Here is a 14,010-nt window from a genome sequence, read left to right on the forward strand (position 1 = left end):
TGTGAACCCTTTAGAATTATCTATATTTCTGCGTAAATATGACCTAAAACATCATCAGATTTTCACACGAGTCTTAAAGTAGATAAAGAGAACCCAGTTAAATAAATGAGACAAAAATATTATACTTGGTCATTTATTTATTGAAGAAAATGATCCAATATTACATATCTGTGAGTGGCAAACGTTTGTGAACCTCTAGGATTAGCAGTTAATTTGAAGGTGAACTTAGAGTCAGGTGTTTTCAATCAATGGGATGACAATCAGGTGTGAATGGGCACCCTGTTTTATTTCAAGAACAGGGATCTATCAAAGTCTGATCTTCGCAACACATGTTTGTGGAAGTGTATCATGGCACGAACAAAGGAAATTTCTGAGGACCTCAGAAGAAGCGTTGTTGATGCTCATCAGGCTGGAAAAGGTTACAAAACCATCTCTAAAGAGTTTGGACTCCACCAATCCACAGTCAGACAAATTGTGTACAAATGGAGGAAATTCAAGACCATTGTTACCCTCCCCAGGAGTGGTCCACCAACAAAGATCACTCCAAGAGCAAGGCGTGCAATAGCTGGCGAGGTCACAAAGGACCCCAGGGTAACTTCTAAGCAACTGAAGGCCTCTCTCACATTGGCTAATGTTAATGTTCATGAGTCCACCATCAGGAGAACACTGAACAACAACAGTGTGCATGGCAGGGTTGCAAGGAGAAAGCCACTGCTCTCCAAAAAGAACATTGCTGCTCATCTGCAGTTTGCTAAAGATCACGTAGACAAGCCAGAAGGCTATTGGAAAAATGTGTTGTGGACGGATGAGACCAAAATAGAACTTTTTGGTTTAAATGAGAAGCGTTATGTTTGGAGAAAGGAACACGCTGCATTCCAGCATAAGAACCTTATCCCATCTGTGAAACATGGTGGTGGTGGTATCATGGTTTGGGCCTGTTTTGCTGCATCTGGGCCAGGACAGCTTGCCCTCATTGATGGAACAATGAATTCTGAATTATACCAGCAAATTCTAAAGGAAAATGTCAGGACATCTGTCCATGAACTGAATCTCAAGAGAAGGTGGGTCATGCAGCAAGACAACGACCCTAAGCACACAAGTCGTTCTACCAAAGAATGGTGAAAGAAGAATAAAGTGAATGTTTTGGAATGGCCAAGTCAAAGTCCTGACCTTAATCCAATGGAAATGTTGTGGAAGGACCTGAAGCGAGCAGTTCATGTGAGGAAACCCACCAACATCCCAGAGTTGAAGCTGTTCTGTATGGAGGAATGGGCTAAAATTCCTCCAAGCCGGTGTGCAGGACTGATCAACAGTTACCGCAAACGTTTAGTTGCAGTTATTGCTGCACAAGGGGGTCACACCAGATACTGAAAGCAAAGGTTCACATACTTTTGCCACTCACAGATATGTAATATTGGATCATTTTCCTCAATAAATAAATGACCAAGTATAATATTTTTGTCTCATTTGTTTAACTGGGTTCTCTTTATCTACTTTTAGGACTTGTGCGAAAATCTGATGATCTTTTAGTTCATATTTATGCAGAAATATAGAAAATTCTAAAGGGTTCACAAACTTTCAAGCACCACTGTAGCTGACAAAGTTTTTGTCTCTCACAATGGTCACTATGTCAGATTAGGTGATCATAGTGCCATAAATTCTTGTCATGCCTTGATTGGGAGATTGGCAAGACTAAGAAGAAGAAGACTTTGTCACATTTAACCCATCTGAAGCATGAGCAATGAACGCACACACACACACACATAGCAATGGGCAGCTACACTACAGCATCCAGGGAGCAACTGGGGGTTCGATGCTGTGCTCAAGAGCACTTCAACCATGATACAGAGGGAGGGGAAAGCGCTGCTCATTCACTCAACTCCCCTCACAGTTTCTTGTTGGTCCTGGGAATCAAACCATCAACCCTTTGGGCCCAAGGACCCTGCTTCGCTAACCTTCAAGCCATGTCTCCGACCAATAGATTGTTCATGTGTCATCAGGGAGGAGGGTCAAGAGACTGTCAATCATTTGAATCAATTTCAGACACCTATTGATCCGAATCCATTGATGGCACTTTTTGGAGCCGAGAGTTCAAATCTCATGCTCACCAGCTCTCAACATAGCATGATATTATTTATAACCCTTCTAGCACGCAGGTTGATATTAAACTGGAAGTGGACACAGGCCCAAACTCACTCTGCTCTTATGAAAGATGTTATGCAGCATTTGCATTTAGAAGGAATGAAATTCTCACTGGGAGGGTGTGAGGATACATTTTAAAAGATCTGGCAACCCTTTATAGATGCTTTCCAATGCTTCTCACATCCACAATGTTTACATCCATCCATCCATCCATCCATCCATCCATTATCAGTAGCTGCTTATTCTGATCTACAGGGTCGCAGGCAAGCTGGAGCCTATCCCAGCTGACTACGGGCGAAAGGCGGGGTACACCCTGGACAAGTCGCCAGGTCATCGCAGGGCTGACACAGAGATAAACAACCATTCACACCTACGGTCAATTTAGAGTCACCAGTTAACCTAACCTGCATGTCTTTGGACTGTGGGGGAAACGGAGCACCCGGAGGAAACCCACGCGGACACGGGGAGAACATGCAAACTCCACACAGAAAGGCCCTCGCTGGCCGCTGGGCTCGAACCCAGGATCTTCTTGCTGTGAGGCGACCGTGCTAACCACTACACCACCGTGCCGCTCCTGTTTACATCTATTTATTTCTTTTTACATATACTACCGCAAAACGCACACTCAATTTTCCGCACATGATCAGTAACAGGTACTGGTTAGCATTGTACTGTCTGTCTGTGCTAGTTGTCATTTTTGTTCTGTCCTTGTTGTTTGCACTTTGTGTTGTCGATGTTTGCACTTTAGGTTGTGTGGAGTTTATTGTCTGCAATGTTTGCACTTGCTGCACCCTTGCACTTTATGTTGTTATATGTAGATTTATCGTCCTGTGATGTTTAATGTAGCACCATGATCCTGGAGAAACGTTGTTTTGTTTTAACTGTGTACTGTACCAACTGTATATGGTTGAAATGACAATTAAAAAAAAAAGCCTTGACCTTTATAGATCACTTCAATAACAGCACACTTGCTCTTCCTCCAAACTAGCCTCGTCTAATAAGGAGTCACCAAAACCATTTTTTTCTCTTTTTTATTTTTTACTTTTCTCTTTTTTTATATGCTTACATGTTTGTCTTTGTAAATATGTTCTGAAAACCCCAATAAAAAGAGTTGTAAGAAGAAGAAGAAGAAATTGTCAATCATGGCTCGAGAAGAAACATCAAGGAACACATCATAGGAGTTGTCAAACCAGGCAAGAATATTTTGAAAACTTCTGACATGGAAGACTTTTTTTTTCGCAGCGTCTTGGGGCGTCCCAGACGCCACATCACTGCTCTTTGATTGTCACATTACAAGGCCTGTTTGTCAGTCCTGACATTCAGATCACAATTCATGTCCCAGTGCTGGAAATTTGTCAAAAACACTGGATCAAAATTGGGCTGAATGTGGGCAGTCTGGGGGCGGCACGGTGGTGTGGTGGTTAGCGCTGTTGCCTCACAGCAAGAAGGTCCTGGGTTCGAGCCCCGTGGCCGGCGAGGGCCTTTCTGTGTGGGGTTTGCATGTTCTCTCCGTGTCCGTGTGGGTTTCCTCCGGGTGCTCCGGTTTCCCCGACAGTCCAAAGACATGCAGGTTAGGTTAACTGGTGACTCTAAATTGACCGTAGGTGTGAATGTGAGCGTGAATGGTTGTTTGTCTCTATGTGTTGCCCTGCGATGACATGGCGACTTGTCCAGGGTGTACCCCACCTCTTGCCCATAGTCAGCTGGGATAGGCTCCAGCTTGCCTGCGACCCTGTAGAACAGGATAAAGCGGCTACAGATAATGAGATGAGAAGAGATGAAAGTATGTCCCTTTACACACTCATCCAGAAGGGTAATTTTGCACAAGGCCATCTGTCTACAGCAGAAAAAAATAAAATCACAAAACGCGTCTGGAAAAATCCCAAGAGAGTCTGGAGCCAGATTCGTGACGTCACCTGCGGAAGCGCCAGCAGGCTGCGTGAGCTTTGCACGGTTTCAGTGCACAGCCTGTGTACACCAAGCGCTCCCATTTCTCTCTCATTGTCCGGTCTTTTGGGAAACGATGAGTACTAATCCCATCAAGACTGGTATTGCTACACCATCCTACGATACATCTGTTAACCATTTTAATAATTACGCGATAACGTTGAAGAAATTTGCAGAAAACCACCAGGTCGTTTTCTCATAAACAAACCAGCGCTGACGTAGGATTCAGAAGGAGGCATCCCGCACGCGACGTCACGAAAATCAGTGTTTGCCGGGAAATCCAAATGCCGAGTTTTTTCAGAGGCGGACCAATTCACCTCAAATGGCTTGATTTCAACTGAATTTTTCTGGTATTGCGCAAGGTAAAAAAAATTACACAAAATGCAAAATGTGACAGATATTTGAGCAAAGTTAAATATAAAATAGGAGAATTACATTGATCTTGCTCCTGAATTTACCCGTGATATGCCCTTTAATATTGTGGATCTACACCTTTGAAGCCAAATGACCATTATTACTTTTCTGTAATCCCCAAATTTGCTTGTCGTGTTTAAATCCGGTAGGTTTAAAAAACAACATCCACTAGAGTTGGAAAATAAGTGCCAAAACACTCCGTCCATCTGGTTTCCGAGTGAAATTATAAAATGTTTCATGATTTCATGCTGGGGCGGCACGGTGGTGTAGTGGTTAGCGCTGTCGCCTCACAGCAAGAAGGTCCAGGTTCGAGCCCCGTGGCCGGCGAGGGCCTTTCTGTGCGGAGTTTGCATGTTCTCCCCGTGTCCGCGTGGGTTTCCTCCGGGTGCTCCGGTTTCCCCCACAGTCCAAAGACATGCAGGTTAGGTTAACTGGTGACTCTAAATTGAGCGTAGGTGTGAATGTGAGTGTGAATGGTTGTCTGTGTCTATGTGTCAGCCCTGTGATGACCTGGCAACTTGTCCAGGGTGTACCCCGCCTTTCGCCCGTAGTCAGCTGGGATAGGCTCCAGCTTGCCTGCGACCCTGTAGAACAGGATAAAGTGGCTAGAGATAATGAGATGAGATGAGATTTCATGCTGAGCAACGTCAACCAAACTGACTACCTTTCACTTTAAAAACTTTCTTGATCATGCTTTTTTTTGTATCTCAAATCAAAAATTCTGAACAAAAACATTCAAACACTAACTCTAGTAGGAAAAGCACTTCATGCTAGTGCTTAGTAACGGCCTAGAATATAAGGATACGCATAAGGATATGATTTGGGGCGGCACGGTGGTGTTGTGGTTAGCACTGTCGCCTCACAGCAAGAAGGTCCGGGTTTGAGCCCCGTGGCCGGCGAGGGCCTTTCTGTGCGGAGTTTGCATGTTCTCCCCGTGTCCGCGTGGGTTTCCTCCGGGTGCTCCGGTTTCCCCCACAGTCCAAAGACATGCAGGTTAGGTTAACTGGTGACTCTAAATTGAGCGTAGGTGTGAATGTGAGTGTGAATGGTTGTCTGTGTCTATGTGTCAGCCCTGTGATGACCTGGCGACTTGTCCAGGGTGTACCCCGCCTTTCGCCCGTAGTCAGCTGGGATAGGCTCCAGCTTGCCTGCGACCCTGTAGAACAGGATAAAGTGGCTAGAGATAATGAGATGAGATGAATGAGATATGATTTGAGACACAACACTGGTGTGTTTTGCGGAGATAGATAGACATGGAAATTTGTACATTTTATTGTTAAAGTCCTACACTAGAGCTGCATGTCAGGATAGTGAAAGATGAAATTAGCATGATAGAATTGGAAAGGTGGCTGGCGCTTTTAACAAAATATTCCCAGTGATGAAGCACAAGTTGATAAGTTCAACCACAAAGTTGAACATTTTTCCATGCAGCAATAGTTACCACCACTCTTCAATATGGTGCAGAAAGCTAGAACACAACCATCAGAGAAGAACCACATCTTTTGTCCTTTTATAATTGTTGAATTCTCAATATCACTTGGATGGACCACATCTCAAATAAGGAATTACCAGTATAATAACGCACTAACCAACCTCCAGTCACACCAAGATGGCGACATGCGGGAAAACATCGTGACCTCGGAGAGTTTTGAGTCGCAGGGATGTAAACTGTAGTTGACGTTTGTGAATCGATCCGTGAAACGAAAGACGAGTTATATCTTTTCTCTGTTACTGCTTTTGTGTTCTCGTTTCTTCCTCTGTGCAATCAAAACACTCGTTGTATAACTCCATACTCGCTACCGTGGAGTCGAGCCCATGCATTCTAAGGCTAAGATAGCTAAGCACTAGCGAGAATGACTTACTTATCTGTCCAGAAAAATGACACGTCATCTACCCTTGCTCTATCTTGCAGTTACACTCAATAGTCAGGCTTTCCTTTTCTTTTCCGCTGGCGGGAGAGCCAAGTAGGTCAAACGCTTCACAATGGTCATGTGATATTGCTGCTCACTTGCTTCGGCGATCTCCGGAACCGTACAATGCAGGACGCTTTTTATCTCGGCAAAACATTTACACACAGGATACACGGTGTTTGCAGCAGTGAAACATCTCGAAACTCCGACAGCAATAGAAATAGAACAGAATTCAACTTTGCAGTCAGCACCTTTCAATCCCAGAATATAGAGTTGTGTCTATTATGCAGTAAAACAGCAGCCTCACACTTCATGTAGGTCCCTTTTAGTGTCAATTAAAATAATTTCGCTTAGGACTGCAGGACATGTCAATTTTATGGATGCAATCCAATCACTCAAGAACACAGTCGGCAAGTATACTCCCTGGGACAAGCCATGGCCTAAAGGTTAGACAAGCAGCTTTGGGACCAAAAGGTCACCGGTTCCATTCCCTGGACCAGCAGGAATGGCCGAAGTGGCACATAACCCCCAAATGCTCCCCAGGCTGCTCTGGGTATGTTGTACATCGCTCTGGATAAAAGAATCTGCAAATTCCGTTAATAATTAATGTAATTAATACAACCCCGATTCCAAAAAAGTTGGGACAAAGTACAAATTGTAAATAAAAATGGAATGCAATAATTTACAAATCTCAAAACTGATATTGTATTCGCAATAGAACATAGACAACATATCAAATGTCGAAAGTGAGACATTTTGAAATCTCATGCCAAATATTGGCTCATTTGAAATTTCATGACAGCAACACATCTCAAAAAAGTTGGGACAGCGGCAATAAGAGGCTGGAAAAGCTAAAGGTACAAAAAAGGAACAGCTGGAGGACCAAATTGCAACTCATTAAGTCAATTGGCAATAGGTCATTAACATGACTGGGTATAAAAAGAGCATCTTGGAGTGGCAGCGGCTCTCAGAAGTAAAGATGGGAAGAGGATCACCAATCCCCCTAATTCTGCGCCGACAAATAGTGGAGCAATATCAGAAAGGAGTTCGACAGTGTAAAATTGCAAAGAGTTTGAACACATCATCATCTACAGTGCATAATATCATCAAAAGATTCAGAGAATCTGGAAGAATCTCTGTGCGTAATGGTCAAGGCCGGAAAACCATACTGGGTGCCCGTGATCTTTGGGCCCTTAGACGGCACTGCATCACATACAGGCATGCTTCTGTATTGGAAATCACAAAATGGGCTCAGGAATATTTCCAGAGAACATTATCTGTGAACACAATTCACCGTGCCATCCGCCGTTGCCAGCTAAAACTCTATAGTTCAAAGAAGAAGCCGTATCTAAACATGATCCAGAAGCGCAGACGTCTTCTCTGGGCCAAGGCTCATTTAAAATGGACTGTGGCAAAGTGGAAAACTGTTCTGTGGTCAGACGAATCAAAATTTGAAGTTCTTTATGGAAATCAGGGACGCCGTGTCATTCGGACTAAAGAGGAGAAGGACGACCCAAGTTGTTATCAGCGCTCAGTTCAGAAGCCTGCATCTCTGATGGTATGGGGTTGCATTAGTGCGTGTGGCATGGGCAGCTTACACATCTGGAAAGACACCATCAATGCTGAAAGGTATATCCAGGTTCTAGAGCAACATATGCTCCCATCCAGACGACGTCTCTTTCAGGGAAGACCTTGCATTTTCCAACATGACAATGCCAAACCACATACTGCATCAATTACAGCATCATGGCTGTGTAGAAGAAGGGTCCGGGTACTGAACTGGCCAGCCTGCAGTCCAGATCTTTCACCCATAGAAAACATTTGGCGCATCATAAAACGGAAGATACGACAAAAAAGACTTAAGACAGTTGAGCAACTAGAATCCTACATTAGGCAAGAATGGGTTAATATTCCTATCCCTAAACTTGAGCAACTTGTCTCCTCAGTCCCCAGACGTTTACAGACTGTTGTAAAGAGAAAAGGGGATGTCTCACAGTGGGAAACATGGCCTTGTCCCAACTTTTTTGAAATGTGTTGTTGTCATGAAATTTAAAATCACCTAATTTTTCTCTTTAAATGATACATTTTCTCAGTTTAAACATTTGATATGTCACCTATGTTCTATTCTGAATAAAATATGGAATTTTGAAACTTGCACATCATTGCATTCCATTTTTATTTACAATTTGTACTTTGTCCCAACTTTTTTGGAATCGGGGTTGTACCTGGCCACAATAAAAGTCACCGTTTGGATTTAAAGAAGCAATTACTTAAGAGCATTGGATTGGATAATTACTGCAGTGATTAATGTCTTTCAGTTGCTAACATTTGTTTTAACCCTAACTGATGCAGTGAGTAGCTTCTCATTTCTTAAATAACCATACTGGAAGACGTATCCTGTGGTCGTGGAAAAGATGCTACTGTGTTTCAGAAGAATCAAATTATTGGCCTGCATCAAGCAAAGAAAACAACGAAGGAGATGAATGAAGTTACTGGAATTAGGTGAAGAACTGTCCAACACATGTTTAAAATCCAGAAGGATAGTGGTGAACCGTCAACTTTGCAGAAGAAACGTGGCTGGAAAAACCCTCGACTGACTATGATCAGAGATCTGTCGAATTGTAAACTCACAGCTGTGTTTAATAGTGAAATTACCAGCATTTCCACACTTACAATGAGATGAGAACTCACAGGATTGGGACTAAACAGCTGTGTGGCCATAAGAAAACCACATGTTCGTGAGACTAATCAGAAGAAAAGGCCTCAGTTTGCGAGGGAATATAATGATTGGACTCTGGAGCAATGGAAAAAGGTCATGTGGTCTGATGAGTCCAGACTGACCCGATTCCTGAGTGATGGGCATGTCAGGGTAAGAAGGGAAGTGCATGAAGCGATACAACCATCATGCATAGTCGCCACTGGACAAGCCTCTGGAAACAGTGTTATGATCTGGGGTCGATTCAGTTGGCCAGGTCGAGGCTCAGCAACATTATGTGGCAATAAAATGAAGTCAGCTGACGACCTGAATGACCAGATTATCCCATTAATGCACTTCTTCCTTAACAGCACGGACGTATTCCTGGACGACAATGCCAGAATCCGGCTCAGATTCTGAAAGAGTGTTCAGGAAGCACGAGGAATCATTTTCAAACATGAACTGACCACCACAGAGTCCTGACCTTAACCCCATTGAAAGTCTTTCGGATACGCTGGAGAAGACTTTACAGAATGGTTCGACTATGCCATCATGAATACAAGATCTTGGCAAAAAATGATTGCAAGTCTGGACAGAAATAAATATTGTTTTGTTGCATAAGGTTTCTGGAACAATGCCACAGCAAGTGTGCATCGTAATCAAAGCCAAAGGTGGTTCAATGAAATATTACAGTGTCCAACTTTTTTTGGGGGGGCAGGCAGTGAATAAACCACCATATTGATTCAGTTAGTGGAGTCATTAGAGAACCAAAACCAGTTACATTGTGTTAGAAATGTAGTTTATCATATATCATATTAACAAAGCTGTTTCTAGTTCTGGGAAAATATCAGATGACATTATTTTGCTATGTATTTTTTCCCTTTTTTGTTAGTTATTGGGCTTTAAGAATTGAATTAGGAATTCAACAGCCATCTAATATACTGTAGTATATAATATAATACAAACATATTAGTGTGGCGGGCGGCACGATGGTGTAGTGGTTAGCACTGTCACCTCACAGCAAGAAGGTCCTGGGTTCGAGCCCCGTGGGCGGCGAGGGCCTTTCTGTGCGGATTTTGCATGTTCTCCCCGTGTCTGCGTGGGTTTCCTCCGGGTGCTCTGGTTTCCCCCACAGTCCAAAGACATGCAGGTTAGGTTAACTGGTGACTCTTAATTGACTGTAGGTGTGAATGTGAGTGTGAATGGTTGTCTGTGTCTATGTGTCAGCCCTGTGATGACCTGGCGACTTGTCCAGGGTGTACCCCGCCTTTCGCCCGTAGTCAGCTGGGATAGGCTCCGGCTTGCCTGCGACCCTGTAGAACAGGATAAAGTGGCTAGAGATAATGAGATGAGATGAGACATTAAAAGCCATCCATCCATTATCTGTAACCGCTTGTCCTGTGCAGGGTCACAGGTGAGCTGGAGCCTATCCGAGCTGACTATGGGCGACAGGCGGGGTACACCCTGGACAAACTACGAGGTCATCACAGGGCTGACATATAGAAACAAACAACCATTTACACCTACGGTCAATTTAGAGCCACCAATTAACCTAACCTTTGGATTGTAAGAGAAACCAGAGCACCCGGAGGAAACCCACGTAGACACAGGGAGAACATGCAAACTCGACACAGAAAGGCCCCGTCGGCCTCGAACCCAGAACCTTCTTGCTGTGAGGCGACAGTGCTAACCACTACACCATGCCACCCTATACATTAAAAATGCAGCTCAAAATGCTTTATAAAGTGAAATAGACAGCATAGGAGAAGAAGAAACCTTTATTTGTCACATGCACACTTCAAGCACAGTGAAATTCATCCTCTGCATTTAACCCATCTGGAGCAGTGAACACACACGCGCACACACACAACCAGAGCAGTGGGCAGCCACACTAGAGCGCCCGTGGAGCAGTCAGGGGTCAGGTACCTTGCTCAAGGGCACCTCAGCCCAAGGCCGCCCCACGTTAACCTAACTGCATGTCTTTGGAGGAAACCCATGCAGACACAGGGAGAACATGCAAACTCCACACAGAAAGGCTCTCGCTGCCTGCCAGGCTCGAACCCAGAACCTTCTTGCTGTGAGGCAACAGTGCTAACCACTACACTACCGTGCCACCCTTAAGCATAAGCTAAGAGGCAGAAAAAGAAAATAAATATGTAGTACATCTCATCTCATCTCATCATCTGTGGCTGCTTTATCCTGTTCTACAGGGTCGCAGGCAAGCTGGAGCCTATCCCAGCTGACTACGGGCGAAAGGTAGTCACCTGGACAAGTCGCCAGGTCATCCCTTCCGAAAATCTACCATGGTTTATTATGGTTTTACCATGGTTTTTATGTAGTAACCATGGTTATACTATGGTTTCTATGTAGTGACCATGATTCTACCATGGTATCTCATGGTTATTCTAAGTACTATGAACCAACCATAGTATTACCATGGTTCTACTATGGTATTTCATGGTGATTCTAAGTACTATGAACCAACCATAGCATTACTGTGGTTTATCCATAGTACTGCAGTAGCTGTGGTAGCATCATAGTTGTATGTGTAATAGGTCATAGTAACTATGAAATTAGTTTAAAAAGGGATAGTATGGTTTTTAAAAGGATGCACTAACTGTAGTATTACCATGCTTTCGTCCAACAGTCAATGCTGTAGAGAAGGATCTCGATTAACAGCCCAGATACATTAACATTTACCATAGTGAAACCATGGTTAAACCATAGTCATGAACCATGGTTTTCATGGTTACCCAAAAAACCATGAAAACCATGAATAACTGTAAAACCATGGTTAGTTTTCGTAAGGGCAGGGCTGACACATATGGCCCTTTTCCACTACCCTTTTTCAGCTCACTTCAGCCCGACACGGCTCGCGTTTCGACTACCTCAGAGCAGCACGACTCAGCTCACTTCAGCCCTGCTTAGCACCCAAAACTCGCACGGTTTTGGAGTGGGGCTGAAGCGAGCCAAACCGAGCCGAGTGGGGCTAGGGGCGTGAGGAGACACTCCCCTGTGCACTGATTGGTGAGGAGGAGTGTCCTCACACGCCCACACACGCCCCGCGAGCACGCTGGGATCTGTAAACACCGTAAACCCGGAAGAATAATAATTACGAATTACGAGAATTTCTGAAGCCTTATGCGCCTCGCCTCATCTATACGCTCTTGCCAGTATCTCTTGGCGTTGTCGGTGACAACAAGCCACAGCACCAAGACCAGCAACACTAACGACTCCATGTTTATTGTTTACTATCCGGGTCGTGAGACTACCGCTTAAAAGATCACTGATGTCACTGTTTGCGCCGCCTAACGACATCACGCGACGTCCACCCACTTTCGCTAACTCCATCCAATGTGTCCACCCACTTCCAGCCAGCACGGTTCAGCGTGGTTGTAGTCGAAATGCAACTCCAACAGCCCCACTCAGCCCAACTCAGCACGGCACGGCTCAGCCCAACTCAGCCGGGTTTGTAGTGGAAAAGCGGCATTAGAGTCACCAGTTAACCTAACCTGCATGTCTTTGGACTGTAGGGGAAACCGGAGCACCCGGAGGAAACCCACGCGGACACGGGGAGAACATGCAAACTCCGCACAGAAAGGCCCTCGCCGGCCACGGGGCTCGAACCCGGACCTTCTTGCTGTGAGGCGACAGCGCTAACCACTACACCACCGTGCCGCCCCATATGTAGTACAAAAAGATTATATTTTTAATAATAATAAAATTATTTATTTAATATATTATTAATACTATTATTAATATTAATTATAATTGTTATTATTATTATTATTAATATGTAATTAGGATAAAACAGGAAATTACAGCTGAATCACGTTTAAAAATAATGCCCTATATTTTATATATATTATTATATATGTTGCATGATAAATAATGAAAAAGATGATCGAATGAAACGAGCGCTCGCGACCTGTGTTAGTTTTCGCACCTGTATTTCCGCAAGTCCCGCCTTCGTTCTCGGATTGGCGAGAATTTCATACTCGCGCTATCGGATTGGTGGAATCTAAGCTACTAGCAACCTCAGCGCAAGAATATTGGTTGCTCGGAATGTGGGTGGGAAAAAAAACCGCGCCAAGGCGCATGCGCTTCTTGTATCTCATCTGTGTGCTGCCTAGTGGAGCGACCCCCGCATCTAGTCCCGAGCTGTAGTCCACCTGGATCCGCGAGAAAAGTACCGGAGCGACGTGTTCTTCTGTTTATATCACGCTTTGCATGCAGGTATTCTGCGGTGATGTGATCGTACAGACAGGCTGACGGATAAATCTGTACTTGGGGTTAGATACGAGTTAGCGCGCCACAGCGACTAGCATTGTTTTCAACACAAAGCTCCGTCTGTGACTCGCGACAATATTATCAGACCGAGTGATAGCATTAACCACATTTAAACTTTATTTTAACATCTTAATGTACAGTTTTATTAAAGCCTACGTTTTATGACGCGGATATTGGGTGAAATAGTTTGTATTTTAATTCTGCTTCGCCCGACATCGCAATGGACTACATTTGCTAGCATGCTAATGCTAAAGCAGCTAAAAACCCGCCCGCCATGTTTTGATGGATGTTTGCTAATAACAAGCTTTAGCTACGACGCTAAAGCTAGTGTCTGGCGCTTGCTTTCTGTTACGTTTAGCTTCATTTGATAGACATGGAAATTAAATCCGGTGGATATATTTTTAAAAAAATTAAATGTTAATATTTGGGTTACAATAATAAACGTACCTACAGAGGCTAGGCTAGCAAGCATGCTAATATGCTAATGTAGTCTTTCCCTCCATTCTAGACATGTTACTGTTTTATTTTGTGCGGTAAATATGTATTTATATTTTTAATTGTTAAAAATCTTTTCGTTATTGGGTCATTTAATTTAACTTATTTCTGTGTTGT

At 43.9% G+C, this 14,010-nt stretch overlaps 1 protein-coding gene across 5 annotated transcripts in view; it reads left to right on the forward strand.

Moving 5' to 3' along the window:
- The first annotated feature begins 13,226 nt into the window (after positions 1 to 13,226).
- Positions 13,227 to 14,010, forward strand: part of brd3a (bromodomain containing 3a) — a 43,972-nt gene continuing 43,188 nt past the window's right edge. For 4 of the 5 annotated variants that reach the window (XM_060935454.1, XM_060935459.1, XM_060935458.1 and 1 more), the window contains exon 1: positions 13,227 to 13,344. The gene's annotated coding sequence lies outside the window, so the exon portion shown is untranslated. The remainder of the gene's footprint in view (positions 13,345 to 14,010) is intronic. The other variant, XM_060935455.1, reaches the window with a different exon arrangement.

This window comes from Neoarius graeffei, chromosome 12, assembly GCF_027579695.1.
Source record: "Neoarius graeffei isolate fNeoGra1 chromosome 12, fNeoGra1.pri, whole genome shotgun sequence".
In the NCBI taxonomy this organism is placed as follows: domain Eukaryota; kingdom Metazoa; phylum Chordata; class Actinopteri; order Siluriformes; family Ariidae; genus Neoarius; species Neoarius graeffei.